Source organism: Tyto alba, unplaced genomic scaffold, assembly GCF_018691265.1.
Source record: "Tyto alba isolate M040663 unplaced genomic scaffold, T.alba_DEE_v4.0 Super-Scaffold_6, whole genome shotgun sequence".
Lineage (NCBI taxonomy): Eukaryota > Metazoa > Chordata > Aves > Strigiformes > Tytonidae > Tyto > Tyto alba.
The window spans coordinates 51,613,300-51,628,736 of NW_024881327.1; the positions used below are offsets into that span (position 1 = coordinate 51,613,300).

A 15,437-nucleotide genomic window follows, 5' to 3' on the forward strand; every position below is an offset into this window, starting at 1 on the left:
TGTCCTCGCTCCCTTTAACCATATGGATTACATGGAACAAGGTGGTTCCAAAAAGTAGACCAGACAGTCCCAAAAATCCTTGTTAATTTTTCTATTGGAGAAAAAAAATCTTACTGACCCCAGATCTGGAGACTTCAACATCCTTAAACAGAACTTAATCCCAGATGGACCATACTGTCTGTAACACATCTTTATGTGGCATTCTCTAATAGCTCATAGAAAGTCAAAAAGAGTCAGAGAAATGATGAAACTAAAGTAGGAAGTAAAGTCTTAAAGTAAACTCAAGTCTTAATGACCATGAAAAGACTTGGATTATAAAATGAATATAGTATAAACACACTCCAAATCTTAGTTATATCAAAAGGTTGTATTTTCAAGGTAAATGTTCTCTGGAAATGAGAAGTCTTCTTATTCTTATCATCATAATCATTGCTAGGAAAATGGGTAAAGAAATTATTTCTTTATAGTTGTCTTAAAATTTTGATTAAATTTACTCAGATTTAGGTCCTATTTCTCTTCTGTTTACTATCACAATTTTCTTACTCAATTGTACAAATAAGGTTCTTAGCCTGTTTGTCTCCCCATATTTATCAAGTTAGAGACTTTAAGATCCATCTAGTACATACAAACTCATCACCAGGCAAGGCTAGATAAGCAAGTTATAATTAAGCTTTTTAAGGCAGCTGAACAGTAGTACCATAACAGTAGGATTTTGTAATTGATTCCTTAACAGAAGCCCTACAAGAAACTATTCCGTAGAAGGGAAAATTCCCTCATACATTTGTATCCTGTTAAAAGATCAAAGACAGTCAATTTTCCCAATGAGGGGAAGTTATTAGCAGAATCCCACAGGGATCTCCTTTGGGTCTTGCCTCATCTGTATGTCTGTAATTGATCTAGAGCTGGTGAGGTAGTGAAATCTGCTTATGATACCAAAATATTCAGCACAGTCAAATCTAATCGACAGTGTGAAATGTTGCACAGAGCTCAGAAACTAAAAAAAAAAAAAAACATCTGGAATTCAGTATTAAAGTGCTTGCAGCACCTCAACGGTATATTTCCAACAATATTTCTTACTTTAGCGAATCATTCAGGAAGGAAATCTTGTGTCAGTTTGGGTTATTCTCTAAAAGCACAGCTATAATCTTCTTGGATGATCAAGAACACAAACAGAAGGAAATATTTTGAAAGGGTTAAAGACCATCATCTTGAAACCATAGAGATTTGGGGTGTGCCTGTGCCTGAAATGTCACAGGTGAACCAAAGAACAGAAAATATAGACAAGAGTAATAAAGGTCTAAAAATTCTTCCATTCAAAATGAGCTTTGTGGAGAAAAAAAAAAAAAAAAAAAAAAAAAAAAAGGTAGAGCTATGCATTTATAAACTTAATGGAAAAGGTGAATGGAAGGTAATTATTCATTGTTCTCATTACACAAGACCTTGGGGACAACTGCACTGAATGATTAGACAGAGGAAAATAAATACTTTTTCACATACAAACATTTGTCATAGATATCTTGGAGCCATACAGAAAAGGACACAAAAAGCAGTAAAACAAATTCAAGAATTATTACACGAGATGTCCTAGATGCAACTTTTATCTCAAAAATTCCTCGAATCTGAAAGAGAAGGATCACCCAGCACTTGCCCTCCTTTATTGTTTACTTAAGCAGCTGTTAATGGCTACTCTCAGAAACACATTAAGCCTAGAGATCTTTGGTCTCTTTACCTCTGCAGATATAACTATGTTCTTAATTTGTGGCAAACATCCTAACTTCTTTCTACTCCCACATTCCTTACTGTAAGTCCCCAAACATGTCTCAACATCTCAAATTGCTCTTCACAGCAAACCTATCACTCCATGCTCTTCCCAAATCCTTTCTGTGCCATTCATAACATCTCTTCCCACCCAACCGTCCCAACCTGTGATGGAACTCACCCATCCCAAACCTTTCCATACAACCCTGAGCTCTTCCCATGCTCCTGCATCATGTCCCTTAACCAAGAGAGCCTTTCTTGGTCGTTGTAGCTCCTCCCGGTCTGTCTGATGAGCCTCCAAATTTTGCACTGACAGCCAACCACTGTTGGCTACTCTCTGCTGCTGAATTCTCCTACAAGTTTCACTATCCCCGGAGAAGTAAAGCCCTTGCATTTGCTCTCACAAAGATCAAAACCCAACAAAAACCCTCAGGCAGAAAACTGTTATCTCAAAATGACATTACTTTGGAAGCCAAAAAGGAGGACATCAAGATAAAAAAAAAAAAAAAAAAAAAAAAAAAAAAACCAAACCCAAACAGGTATATCTTGTTTCCAGGCAGAATAGGTTACCGTGACTAATTTTCAGAACATTTGCTTCTCTTTTTGGTGCTCCCTTTTGGGGGGAAAAACATCCTGCGTCATTTACTAACACAAAATGCTCTTCTGAAGTGTGAATGCTTAGTATCTTTAACAATCAGGAAATTTATTCAAATGTCTAAAAATGGATATAATAGAAAATTATTTCCTTTCTGTCAGCTTTAAAAAAAAAAAAAAAAATACACTGAGATTCAATGATTTCTGTACCGTTGTATCTTATCTTAGAAAGCCTTAAAAAAAACCTTGAGAACTCCACAACAAGCCTGTAGATGGGTTAGACTTTTGTGTTAAAAATGCTTCTTTTCCAGAAGGCATAAATAATTGCTGGGAGAATGATCATAAGTCTCATCCAAAGTCAGTAGGAAGACTCCTACTGACATCATCATACCTGGATGAAGCCCAAGGTTTGTATTATAGCATAATGTATTTTTATACTGGTACTGCAATGAATTCCAACAAAAATAAAGTTTTAAAATGTTAAAGGGGAAAGAATAGGTTACACTGTGAAATCCAGGGAAATTTTGAAATGGATGTGCTTCCTACACATAGTGCATCAATTCTGCTCTTCTATTCCTGTCTACAACAACATAAAAGTCCCAGTAGGTGTAAAAATCTCCTCATAATGCTGTCTCCTTTTCAATACATACAAGACAAAATGCACTCCCTAAACATATTTCCCTTCAGAAACTGGTAGTTAAGTAACAATTTCATCTCCTCTCTTCCTCTTTATTTAACTCCCATATCCCCTTTCTGTAGCTCTAAACATTTAAAGAGCTTTATACTGTTGCTGATCCCTGTTTGATTAAATTTGCAAGGCTGTTTATTTCTTGCAGTGATTTGAGAAATAATCTATCTATGGAACTCTCAGGTTCTCAATAGAATATACCTGTGAACATGTGCTCTTTTCTTTAGGGGAGAAATCAGTTTTTCAGATGCCACTGCTTCACTCATGCTGAGAGGCATCCAAATCAAAGGCACTGAAATTCTTTGAGGAAGTTTCTTAGTGCAAGTAACAAAACCATTTTGATAAAAGTTGTAGTGCTTTAAGGTGGAAACCTTTACCTACAAACACAAATTATCACCAGATTAAAAAAATAATCCAAAATTAAATATGTTCCTCTAGGGATTATTAGTGATTTAATATTTTGCACTTTCAAAACATGCCAGGGAAGAACTGCTGAGCATGTTTACAATACATGATTAAAACTATAGAGATATTATGATAGAAAACATGGAAATATTTTTTAACAGAGAAGAAACAGCAGTGAAATCTCATTCTCTCACAAATGTCAGGTCAGCTAGGATCATGAATCTTGAATCTGAGAATTGTTTTTTCTTACAGCACGTCAGATGCAGCTACTGAAATTGGGATGCAGTAGTTGGGTTAAGATCCAGTGCTGGACATTATGAATTTAGAGTGGAAAGCTGTCTGAGGGATGAAAGACTGCAGGAATAAAAGATTAAGGGCAAGAGGGTGTGAACTCATCAATATTTGTACTTCTAGAGGTCCTGAACCTTGTCCACATGCTCCTACATCGTCACTGTATGGTCTTTAATGTAAACAGCACTTCATTTTACCCCTTGCTTGGTGAAAAATGGTGGTAATTATATAAAACTGCATAGCTACCATGAATTTAATTTTGTGCTTTAACAATACAGAAATTAGGCACCAGCACAGCTTCTCTAAATGAGATTCGCTTCACTTCCCTGTCTCCTAGACAGAATGTTCCCTCCTTCCAGAATAAAATACGCAGAAAACTACAATAGCCCACGGGTATCCCCTCAACAACAGATACCCTCCAGAACACGGGCTCATGAAAAGAGAAATGTAGGGATGGTCCAGCTAGCAGCCTGAAGACAACCCAGGGCATATGCCTGTCCTCAACTACCCACCTTTTCCCTTTCCTCAAATTGAAATAGAATAAATTTTCAGCTTACCCTATGCCTACTAATTCCTCCTAGCCTTAATACTAAGTTTCTTCAGCTGTACGTTAAACATTTTTCAGCTGGTGAGCTACTGCACAAGTGCAGATCGCAGTAGGAACTGGATCTCTGCTGGTAAATGCAGCAAACTGAGTCCTGTACAAAGATTCAGTGGGCAACATCATTCTGAGAGCAACTCATAGCTTGATCAATAATGTCAGTATGCCAAATAATGCCATATTTAATTGCTGGACTCAGAAGTAGAAATATTTCACTGAAACGGGATTTATAAATGAGTGTTTAAGCATTACAATCTGAGCTTGTTTAGAGGGAGACCGTTTTTTCATTTTTAAAATTTTATTATATTCTTAAATATTATATTTCAAGTGTGAAAATTTTACTTAAAAATTACCGATTGTATTACTGAACAAATCAAATAAGGGCGAACATACTTTGATGTCAATATTGCACTGAATTTTAATTTCTAGTGTCTCAATAAAGTAATCTGAAATGCCTATCCTTCCTCCAATAGTTTAACCTGAATATTTTTTTTGCAATTAATATTAATGCCCTTCACCGATCTGATGTCACTGATATCAGTATTTACTGCAGTTTTTGATTAGCTCTGCTATTATAATTCACAGAAAACAAGGCACAGCACAAGTAAGAAATGCTGTAAATCACTACAGAATGCAGAAATAATGAGATTCCTATTCAGGTGTGCCTTTTAGGCCCAGTTCTAATAAAGCACTTCATTGTGCACATGGATAAAGACCATCTATATGTTTTAGGTAGGTGCAGAATTTCATGTGCTTTATCACATCAAACCCAAACTTCCAGATATGTGAATGGAATAAAGAGTGGTCATTATTAAAAAGAGATGTTGTGCTACAATCACCAGTGGGTTGCATGGGAGATATGCAACTCAACCTGGAGCACTGCATCCAGCTCTGGAGTCCTCAGCACAGGAAAGACATTGACCTGCTTGAGCGGGGCCAGAGGAGGCCACGAAGATGCTGGGGGGGCTGGAGCAGCTCCCCTGGGGGGCCGGGCTGAGAGAGTTGGGGGGGTTCAGCCTGGAGAAGAGAAGGCTCCGGGGGGACCTTCGAGTGGCCTCCCAGGGCTTAAAGGGGGGACAGGAGAGGGGGGGAGGGACTCTGGGTCAGGGGGTGGGGGTAGGACGAGGGGGGACGGTTTTAAGCTGAAAGAGAGTAGGTTTAGGTTATATATAAGGTGGAAGTTGTGATGTATGACGATCCTTGGTGTAACAACCAGGGCTTACAAACAGAAGCTCTCTGCTGTTTAAGGTGGTTGAATTTTGAGGGGAGAAGACAGGGGAGCTGGGCCGGAGCGAGCCGCAGTGGTTGGATGTTCCAAACGCTGCGGGAGGTCACGGCTGGAGTTCAGTGGCTTGGGTTAGGGATTCTTCTGCGATGGCCCTTCCCTGGTCCTTCCTCTGGCCAGTCCTGACTGCAGATCAGACCTCTGCTCTGTGCTGGGGAGACCCCCCTGCAGTGCTGGGGCCAGCTCGGGGGCCCCCAACAGCAGAAGGACACGGAGCTGCTCGAGCGGGGCCAGAGGAGGCCACGGAGATGCTGGGGGGGCTGGAGCAGCTCCCCTGGGGGGCCGGGCTGAGAGAGTTGGAGGGGTTCAGCCTGGAGAAGAGAAGGCTCTGGGGAGACCTTCGAGCGGCCTCCCAGGGCTTAAAGGGGGTTTATAAGAAAAAATGGGAGCAACCTTTTTATCAGGGCCTGTTACAATAGGACAAGGGGTAGTAGTTTTAAACTAAAAGAGGGTAGATTCAGCTGTGGCTTCCCCCTCCCTGGAAGGGTTCAAGGCCAGGTTGGACGGGCCTTTGAGCAACCTTATCTAGTGGAAAGTTTCCCTGCCCAATGCAGGGTGGGTTGGACTAGATGACCTTTAAAGGTCCCTTCCAACCCAAACCGTTCTGTGATTCTGTGATTCTATATCAAAGTATTTTCCTTTAAGTAATTTGGAGCAGTCTAGAATCATGGTATCTCTTGGAGACTGTTCACGTTGTTGCAGTGGCCAAAGGACACCCACTCCTTGAGAGAAGAAATCTGAATAATAGATATCTGAGAGTACAGTAGCAATGTAAACTGATAAATCTCCTGTCAAATCTAACAGAAAAAGAAACCAAAACCTTACACGTTTTGGCAGAGCACCTGATTCTATCAATTAAAAAAAAAAAAAAAAAAGTCATGAAATAACACATACTGCAACTTCAAGCTTTTTAGATGGAGTGAGTTTGTGCTGTGTTTAAACCCTTTTTCAAGACTGGCATTTGTCCCAATTTGTGACAATGTGAGTGCTGGAAGCAATCTTAAAATCAGCGGTACTGCTTCTCCACCCACACGGAGGTTTATCAGACAGTCATGCCTACCTCAGATGCCAAACCTATTTGGTTTTTCCATCAGTGAGCTCAGCATGATGCTTTAATTATTCCTTAGGCAGCAGGCATAAAAATATAGGGGTACTTAAGTTAGTGACAGAATTATAATGCAAGTTATGCAAAATTTATTCCCCTTTTAAAATACACGAGTGCAAATTAGCAAGTAATTCTATGGATGACTTAATTTCAGGTATTTATTTATTTACTTACTTATGGGCAGAAAAGAGGGATGACTGGTAAATTCATAAAAACTTTTCTGACATTATTGCCATGTAGTATTGGACAAGAAGTTCTACTGAATTTTAAAGGAAGATCACCTGCAAAACTGGGTTCTTTCCACATCTAACATCAGCAATTTTTGGAACACAGAATTCTGGAAAATGTAACTTAGTGTTAGATATTTAATTTAAACAAAACTCTATTATAAAGGGCTTGGGTTATAATGAAGCAGACAAATTGTAGGGAAGAAAAGACCAGAAGACAATATGTGAGGCTGATTAAACATTCTACAGAAGTCAGTTTTATATCATAATGGAGAATCTGCAAGCAATTTTCCATTGCAAATGTCAGTTATCTATAAATATTAATGCATAAATATTAGCTACAGCTATTTTGTACAGCTACATTAATACAACCTGCATATCCATGATGTAAATAAAATACTTAACTATTTTTAGTTTTACTATTTGTAAAACAAGACTTCTGGACACGTTTTATATAACTAAGTGATATAATTTACAAAATAAAACTGTAACACCATGTGCACAGGATGGAACATGAGATTTAACATCACAGGTATACTTACACTTCATAAGAAAAAATTGTGACCATATTAAAGGTAATAGTACAATGTAAACCTCAATGAGCAATACTATATTGCCTCTTAAGATACATACTCAAGAATGCTATATAGATAACTATACTACTCTAACACCAGTTATTACTATAACCATAATACTGGTTGAAACCTATTCAAAAAGAAGCCTGAAACTTTCCAGGCTCTGCCAAGTGATGTCTGTTTGGAGGTGGAACATAATCCCATGATAAGAGGCAGAAGACTTTTAACTGGCAGATTTTAAAACATCATGGTAGGAGAAAAATACAGATTTTGTAGGAAAATAGAATGAATGACCTAAACCGGCATTTCATTCATCTTGCAAAAACACTGTCAAGGGATGGAGCAAAATTATTGCCCAAATTGGTAATGCTCCCCTGTAAGTGAATAAGAGCGAATAAGAATAAGGAGCTGTCATATCAATTTGGGATGGACATTCCCACAAAAGAGAGCACCAAAAGCAGGACATGAAGGCAGAGAAATGGAAGGAGCACAAAATTTATCTTACCTGGTGTGAGCCACCCTAAAGTTGTGCCCATAAACTACATTAGACACGAAAGAGAAATGCATATTTAGAGCCTGATTCCTCCCACCCTAAGACAGGCACCTAAAGCAGTGAATAAAATTATCTCTTGACTCTTTCTGCTGACAATATGGGAAACACAGAGATGCTTAATTATAATTATCTAAAGAGCAGGTGAAGCGTAGAAAGGGCAGAGCCTTGACTTTATACCTGCAACACCCCAGCTCAGCTGAATCAGCACTGGGTGAAAATTAAGAAGAATGGTCTCTAATCAAGATTTTCATTAATTTTCCTCATTCATATAAAGATCAACACAGATAAATTTCATCCCTACCTCGCTCCTGAAATAGCACAATTACAAGCTGCTCCTTTTTCAGGGTGAAATACCTGAGTTTGCCCCAAACATATGTGGTTGTCATTCTTTTGATCATGCGTAACAGAAAACAAATACAGGAAAGAACTGTGGCAGGTTTTTCTAACTGTATGTGGTATGAACTCAACTCCACTGTCACGCTTTGAAAGTTGGTCTAAGCATCATGTTAACTGAATTATGAAAAATATGCAAGATGATTGCTTGGCATTGATTTGTGTTTGATTTAGTCTGCTAAAAGAAAAAAAAAGATAGGATATTAACTGCACTCTAGGTATGGCATACAATTAATGAATACATTTTTACCTATTTAATGCTTTCCACTATAGACTGTGTGTCAAAACCAGAACAGCGTGCCAGTGAAAGAATTAAGTACCACCATTTTAAAACCAAAGTCCAGGTGTCAACTTAGTATTTGCAAATATTTTAACATATAGGAACTGCATATAAATAACCAATACATTCCATGTATACTTAGAAAACCTTTGGAAGGAAATCTATAGGGACAGAAGGGATCAAAACTTGAAATAATTTCAGATGAGAACAATTCCTTCAGACTGAACCAATCAGTCCCTCTCCAAATCATAACCACAGCATGATACTCTCTAGATTTATTACTTACTTTTATATTGTATGTAGAAACCAAAATCTGGGTGAACTATGCTCTGGTAGTCAGTATATACAGTTGTACTAATTTGTATATTCTAAGAACACAAGGAGATATTTTCCAGATGACTGCAGGAAGTGGTGTCAAATATAATAAATATTTTTCATGTAATTTATTATCTTTTATTTTCTTAATAGCAGACAGGAAAAAAAAATAGTGGAATTTTCTATTACATATGCAAGCTTATGCATATCAAGCTATATGCAAACCAACATAGCTTGAGTCAGCCTAAAGGTAGACTATATTGCTCCTGAAAAAGTAATAAACTATCAAATAGTGAACTCTGCACTTGTAACCCATAGGGCAGACCCTGTGTTAATACCTGCTAATGTCCCCATTCCCGTGCCTTGGAGATGATATAGCCAATTGAACCATCTGACCACGCAAATCCTCTACAAAACATCGACAAACAGGAGTGAAATATCAACTGATTTTATTTAGTATTTATTCACCTTTTTCCTACCTTATCTGACAGTTTCACTAACCAGAGAAATGGGATACGAGTAGCATGTTCTGAGAAAAGCTGAGACTATCTGGCTCTATGACTGAGATTAGCATTTTCATATGCACTTACCTGCAACAGGTACTGTACTTTTGCAGGTGGCTACTAATAAAGAATTTCTCAGTGCTTACACAGGAAATCACTTCCATAATGCAAGAAACTTAAAGTCACAGTCTTAGCTATATTATGACAACTTTCTATAATTGAAATAATTCCACTGCACAAATAAATGTGAAATAAAAACAAGCATTTGATTAAAAAGTAAAAAATGCAACAGTGGCAAATTTGATCCAATATTCTGTTTAGAGAAATATATAAATGAAGACATTGCTTTAGGGCAGGAGACGTAATTTTCTTTCAGTATAGAGCATTTAGCATCATGGGATCCAAATCTGGCTGATAAACATGTCTAGCCAAATAAAACAGTCTTTTCCAACAAATCTGAATACTTTTAATCAACCTGTTTATCACAACTAAATATTTATTTACTAATTAAATTCCTAAACACAGGGTTTAAAAACTTCAGGGAATTAAGCACAGTAGGTCTGTATTTGTCAACTATGAACCCTTTGTTGACTATAATCTGCAGTCTGAAGGAACTGAGATTTGTGCACACGTGCATGCTGTTGTCGACCCATCTGCAGGCTTTCAAGTATGTGCGTGAATTTAAACACTATCTACCCTTCTATAAAGACACCATATGAACCCCCGTCTCAGCTTCATTGTAGCTTTATAGAAGGGTAACAGCAGCTCTGAAGACACACAACTTCTGAAAATACATATTCAGGAAGGTAGGAGAGAGACATCCTATTTGTTCTGCCTGTTATAAAAAGGCTGAATGTAAATTCAACCTTTACTACTCACGGGGTAACCTAACCACAAGTTCCACACCAGGAGAGAATTTCACTAGTTCTGTTATCCACAGAAGTGCTTCTTTTTCCTTCAGTATAGGCTAGATTTAAGAGTAGACAACCTACATTCAAGTTTACTTAAGCCAAGATGGCAAAATTCTTTTAAATTCGACTTAGCTAATGAATTTTCCATTTGGGGATGAAATCTTGTCTGTCTAATGATGCTAAGAGAACTGAGAAACTGAGCTTTTAGTACTGGGCTTAGTCCAAATTCCATTAGCATCAACCGAAATGCTGAAATTTAGGTTCCTTTTATGGAGAATCAAATATCACTTCACTGGCTCTACACTAAACACCATATTTTTCAGTAACTTATTTTTCTCTTGTAGTTTGTCACTGAAGATATTACAAAAAATGGTTAAATATTGAAATATTAATGAAAGAATAAAAATTTTAATACTGAAATATGTTCAGTAGCTTTTTTCCCTCTTTCTTTCCAATTTTGTAGGACTAGCCAGAACTCGAGCCTGCTCATAACTCTGAATGGCTCTAGCAATTGCTGATTTTATGTGATTAATTTTTTCAGAGTGAAAGGAGGTTCTTAATGTAATTCCTCGATTTATTTAGGATGAGTTTTCTTGGATGACTTTGGCTGGTCAAAAGCTCATTGGGCACATTCTGAATCAGACTTAAATGACCTTAAGTTCTGCTCGTGCTTTTCATTGTCAAAGGGTTATAAGTCATTCAGTTATGCAAAGAACAAAGCCAAAATTAATGTTGTATGATTTGCAGCCAGGGTAACAAGCAGTAAACCAACAAATTATATAAAAGTAAAAAAAAACCTGACAGGTGATCCTGGTTTAATATTTTTGCTAGAACCTCCCTAGCTAAAAAATTAGAAACTGGTTTATCTTTCATTTTCTGCTCAATCTGCTAAATCCTGCCACTTTCCAACATTATTACCTGCTACTACAGATCAGGATTATCAGATTTGATATGAATCAAATCAGATCAAATCAGATTTTTATGAATGGTACAAAACACACTCAATACTTTACAGAGAAAAGAGGCATGGATGACTCTGCTATAGTGACATTCTCTATGTTCTGTGGAATTTTCACCATTTCCTCCTTTTTCTCAAATACCCTCTATTAAACCCAGTATTGCATATGCCAAAAAGAAGAAAATGCAAATCAGAAAAGGATTATCTCTTGGAAAGCATATATATTAGCCAGGGTAAAAGTCATTTTATGCAGGGTTGATTCACAAATATACATAGAGGAGAATCTATAGAAGAGAATTATTTCTATAATATTTTCTTTAAACCTTAAAACATATATAAATATAGAGATACAGGGAGAGAGATACTTGTGTGTATATCACACAGAATCATTCTGTGTACACTTCAAGGTCTTAACAGCACCATATGCTTTTGTTTGCTGAATCAGTAAGGCAGCTAGTAGCAGTAAGTTAGACATGAATAGTCCACTCAAATCCCATTACTCGTAAGTTTAAAGACAGGTATATATTAAACACCTTTATGGAAAGAAAACTGAGTGGTAAGAAACAAGAAATGCTTCTGGCACAACATACTTATGGCACAGTTTGCATTGCCTAACACACAATATAGAGTCATGCCCCTGCATCTCTCTTCATATTTTTAAATGACATGTACATTTATAAGTTCGACACTAAACTATGCATTGAACGTGTGATTTAAATGTAACCTAATGTCTTTCACTTTTGTTTAAATTTTCCTTCAGGTGCTTTTGATTCACTCCCTCATGCTGCTTCTTTTTCTTGTAAAAAACTTCCTCATGCTTACACTCTATCTGACTTAGCAGACTGTACAGTGGGGAGATCTCATCTTTACCGTCGTGAAATTATTGACTATAACAGCAATATATTCAGGGAAGTATCCCCAGGACAAAGCAGTCCTCCTTTAGTCTTCCTGGAATGGGCTTCTTGCAGCAACTTAACAGCTCTTTGCAGAGGAAACATTACTAGTGGGGCTCAGGGAATACACTGCTGCTGAAAACAAGCTGAAGCACCATATCCTGCCAGATCACATACAGAATCACTCATACAGACAACATTTTTATTAAAAAAAAAGAGATAACATTAGAGTGCCAGGATTCCAAATTCAGAAATGCAATTAATGCTGCAGGCTTGAAGAAAATTACCCACCCATGGAAATCTGGATTTCTCTGGAACTCAACTACGTAGATCTAGAAAATAAATACTCCTAATAAAAAGCCCTCAAACCTATGCTAGTTGTGAAGGCAAAGTATGTTTCGAGCTACTGTCCATTTTGTATACCTGAAATGGCTGACATTTTTATATTCATGCAAGCTGCAGTATAATGCATCTCAGAACAAATACCTTCCTAAACACAGTCCATGCAGGTAACAGCAAAATCCATTCTTATTAGGAGGAATAAAATTTATCATACAGAAAATTATTCTTACAGTTTTAGTACCCATAATATAAATATTCAAAACAGTTATAATTTTAGACGGGCAATTAAAAGAAGGGGAAAAAAACCAAACACTTTTCAGAATGTCTTTTAAAATAAAATTCTTAGAGCTAACATAAATTGGTGTCTGAAGGCAAGTCCGACTCATCAGGCTGCACCAGCAATACTTGCTGACATATTCTCCCTTTAATAATGTATTATCTTGACTTATACTTTATATGAGTTGTCTTGTATTAATAACAGTAAATACAGCCATAAAGCAATGGGAAATAGCAGCAGGATGATGACACTAATTGTACTATCTTGACTTGAATTAAAATTGCTGAACAGTAAATGAGATTACTAGCCTAAAGATAATCTTAATTTAAATGTGCAACTGCATTTATCTCATCTCAGATGCAATTTTCCAAAGTGCTTAAAAAAAATAATACCAGGCAACCATCTAATAGAAACCTTTATTTCTGAAGGTTTTAAAGATAATTAAAAGTGTCTTCATATGTTTTGTTCTGTTGCCATATTTTATAACAAGAAGTAATTTGCAGGTCAGAAGAGAAAAATCAGGTAATTTCTTAAGCTGTTGTAACATTTTTTCCTGTCTTTGATACTGTCTTCTAGTTTTTCTTGGACATGTCCACCATGGAATGAGTTTGAAGAATAAAAGACCAAGTAGTTAAAAGAGATGAAAACTCATGCATTCATGACTTGTGGATAGTCTACCCTAGATGATGTAATTTTCTTGCAAGCACTGTAAAGTGTTAGAAAAGCTTTGTGAAGATAACTTTAAAAAATTACTTAGCCTACCAATTCTAAATAGCAGATAATGTGCCAGTTTTTTTCTATTAAAAGATTATGCTGACAAGCTTAATTAGAAGATTCACAAACAGAAATTGTGCTTTCATTATATTTGCATATACGTCTGTCCCCAGAATATATGAGACTTCTCTGAAAACATATTTTTTCTCTTTTTTTAAAAAATTAACACTAGGCTATCTATTGAATATATGAAATTAGTAAGGGCTCCTACGCCCTGCCACGTATTTGCAATCCCAGTTTGTTTGTAGATACTTGGACAAGCAGAAGGATCCTGACTGGCACAATGCAAAGCCTCAAAATTGAAAAAAAATAAAACCCAAACAAAACTCAAAGCCATCTGACAGAAATACTTCTGAACAGATTAAAAACTTGTTTTAACATTTTAAAATGTAGATTTTCACCAGATAAGAGAGTCAACATCTTTGTGAAAAATCTCATGCCTTATTCATGCTCTCTTCCAAATTTCCTAAACCCTTATCACTCTGAAGTAATATTTATTATTAGTTATGTTACTTAACAGCAGTTAGGGAATGCTTTCTATAACCCAAAAGTCTTCAAGCACTTTTCTTTCCAATGTAAATTGATCAGAGTTGCATGTAGCTCCATTTGGAGTGGAAAATATGATTTTCAACTGCAAAGACTCCTGTATATAACATGACCTGGAGAACAGATGGTCTATTAAAAGTTTTAAGGGGTGTGCAGGCTACCATCACTTAAGCTCTCTTTTTTCCACAAATAAATACACATTTGAATTGTATGGCTGCTAATGCAATAATTTTTTCTCACAGTAAATATCAACTTGAAGAGTAATAAACTAGGAGTTGTATATTAAAATAAAACATTGGGAGAACATAGCAATTATTAATCAAAAAATTTTAATCTGAGCATAGAAGTATATTCACAATAGAGATCTCTACTCGATAGATCTTTAAAGTCCTTATACTCATATATAATAGGGTCATGGCACTTTCAGGACACATCTTCAGATAGATGTGTAAAATGCATCAGCTGAACAATCCACTAAAATTCCCTGATTTTCCCACTAACAACTGAAGTGTTATAGCCAGCTCAGATGTATGCTTCCAAACTGAAAGTTGAAAGTATGGTGAGATGACTCCTACTGCTCTTCAAAGGACTAGTGTCTGTGGCTTTTCGGAAGACTATACGAACCATTAGCTACTTTGGGGTCAAGCATGCTTCTATGCATCCACTAACCCTCGTTAGGCGAACTTCATGGGTATAGCTGCATAAAATCCTCAATAGATGGATTATATCATCATCATATCCCAATATCCCTTTCCTGTTTGCACAGCTAGAAACTACAAGGATTCTGGTGAATGTCTGCCTTTTTATGAGCTATCTGTCTCCCAACAGGTCTCAATGCTTTTCATGGAAATTTATCCACAGTAGAAAGTTGCCTTCTTCACCCTGCCATTGCTTGTGCTGTCTGAATACAAATACTTCCCTGTATTCCTGCATGTGAATGTTTTTGCATATAGCTTTGTTTGCCTCAATATACGAATTTTTATTGTCTTCATTTGAAAGGCAATTCTTTTTATAATTGATAATTTTTCATGCCTTCATAACTCCAGGCTGGCATTTAACAACAGACTCCAGCAGACTGTGGAAGTACTGAAATGTAAAGGTCAAGGACAAAACAGAAGCTTTCGTGAATTGCAGCTCTCACACCATGTTCCTTACAAACATGC

General features: G+C 36.7%; 1 protein-coding gene across 3 annotated transcripts in view; it reads right to left on the minus strand.

Annotated features, from left to right (window-relative positions):
• Positions 1-15,437, minus strand: part of CTNNA2 (catenin alpha 2) — a 464,407-nt gene that overhangs the window by 222,351 nt on the left and 226,619 nt on the right. Inside the window, exon 1 of one of the 3 annotated variants that reach the window (XM_032993894.2) lies at positions 1,940-1,970. The exons of the other annotated variants lie outside the window; for them this stretch is intronic. The gene's annotated coding sequence lies outside the window, so the exon portion shown is untranslated. Of the gene's footprint in view, positions 1-1,939; positions 1,971-15,437 lie in introns of those variants that run through there. 3 annotated transcript variants of the gene reach the window in all.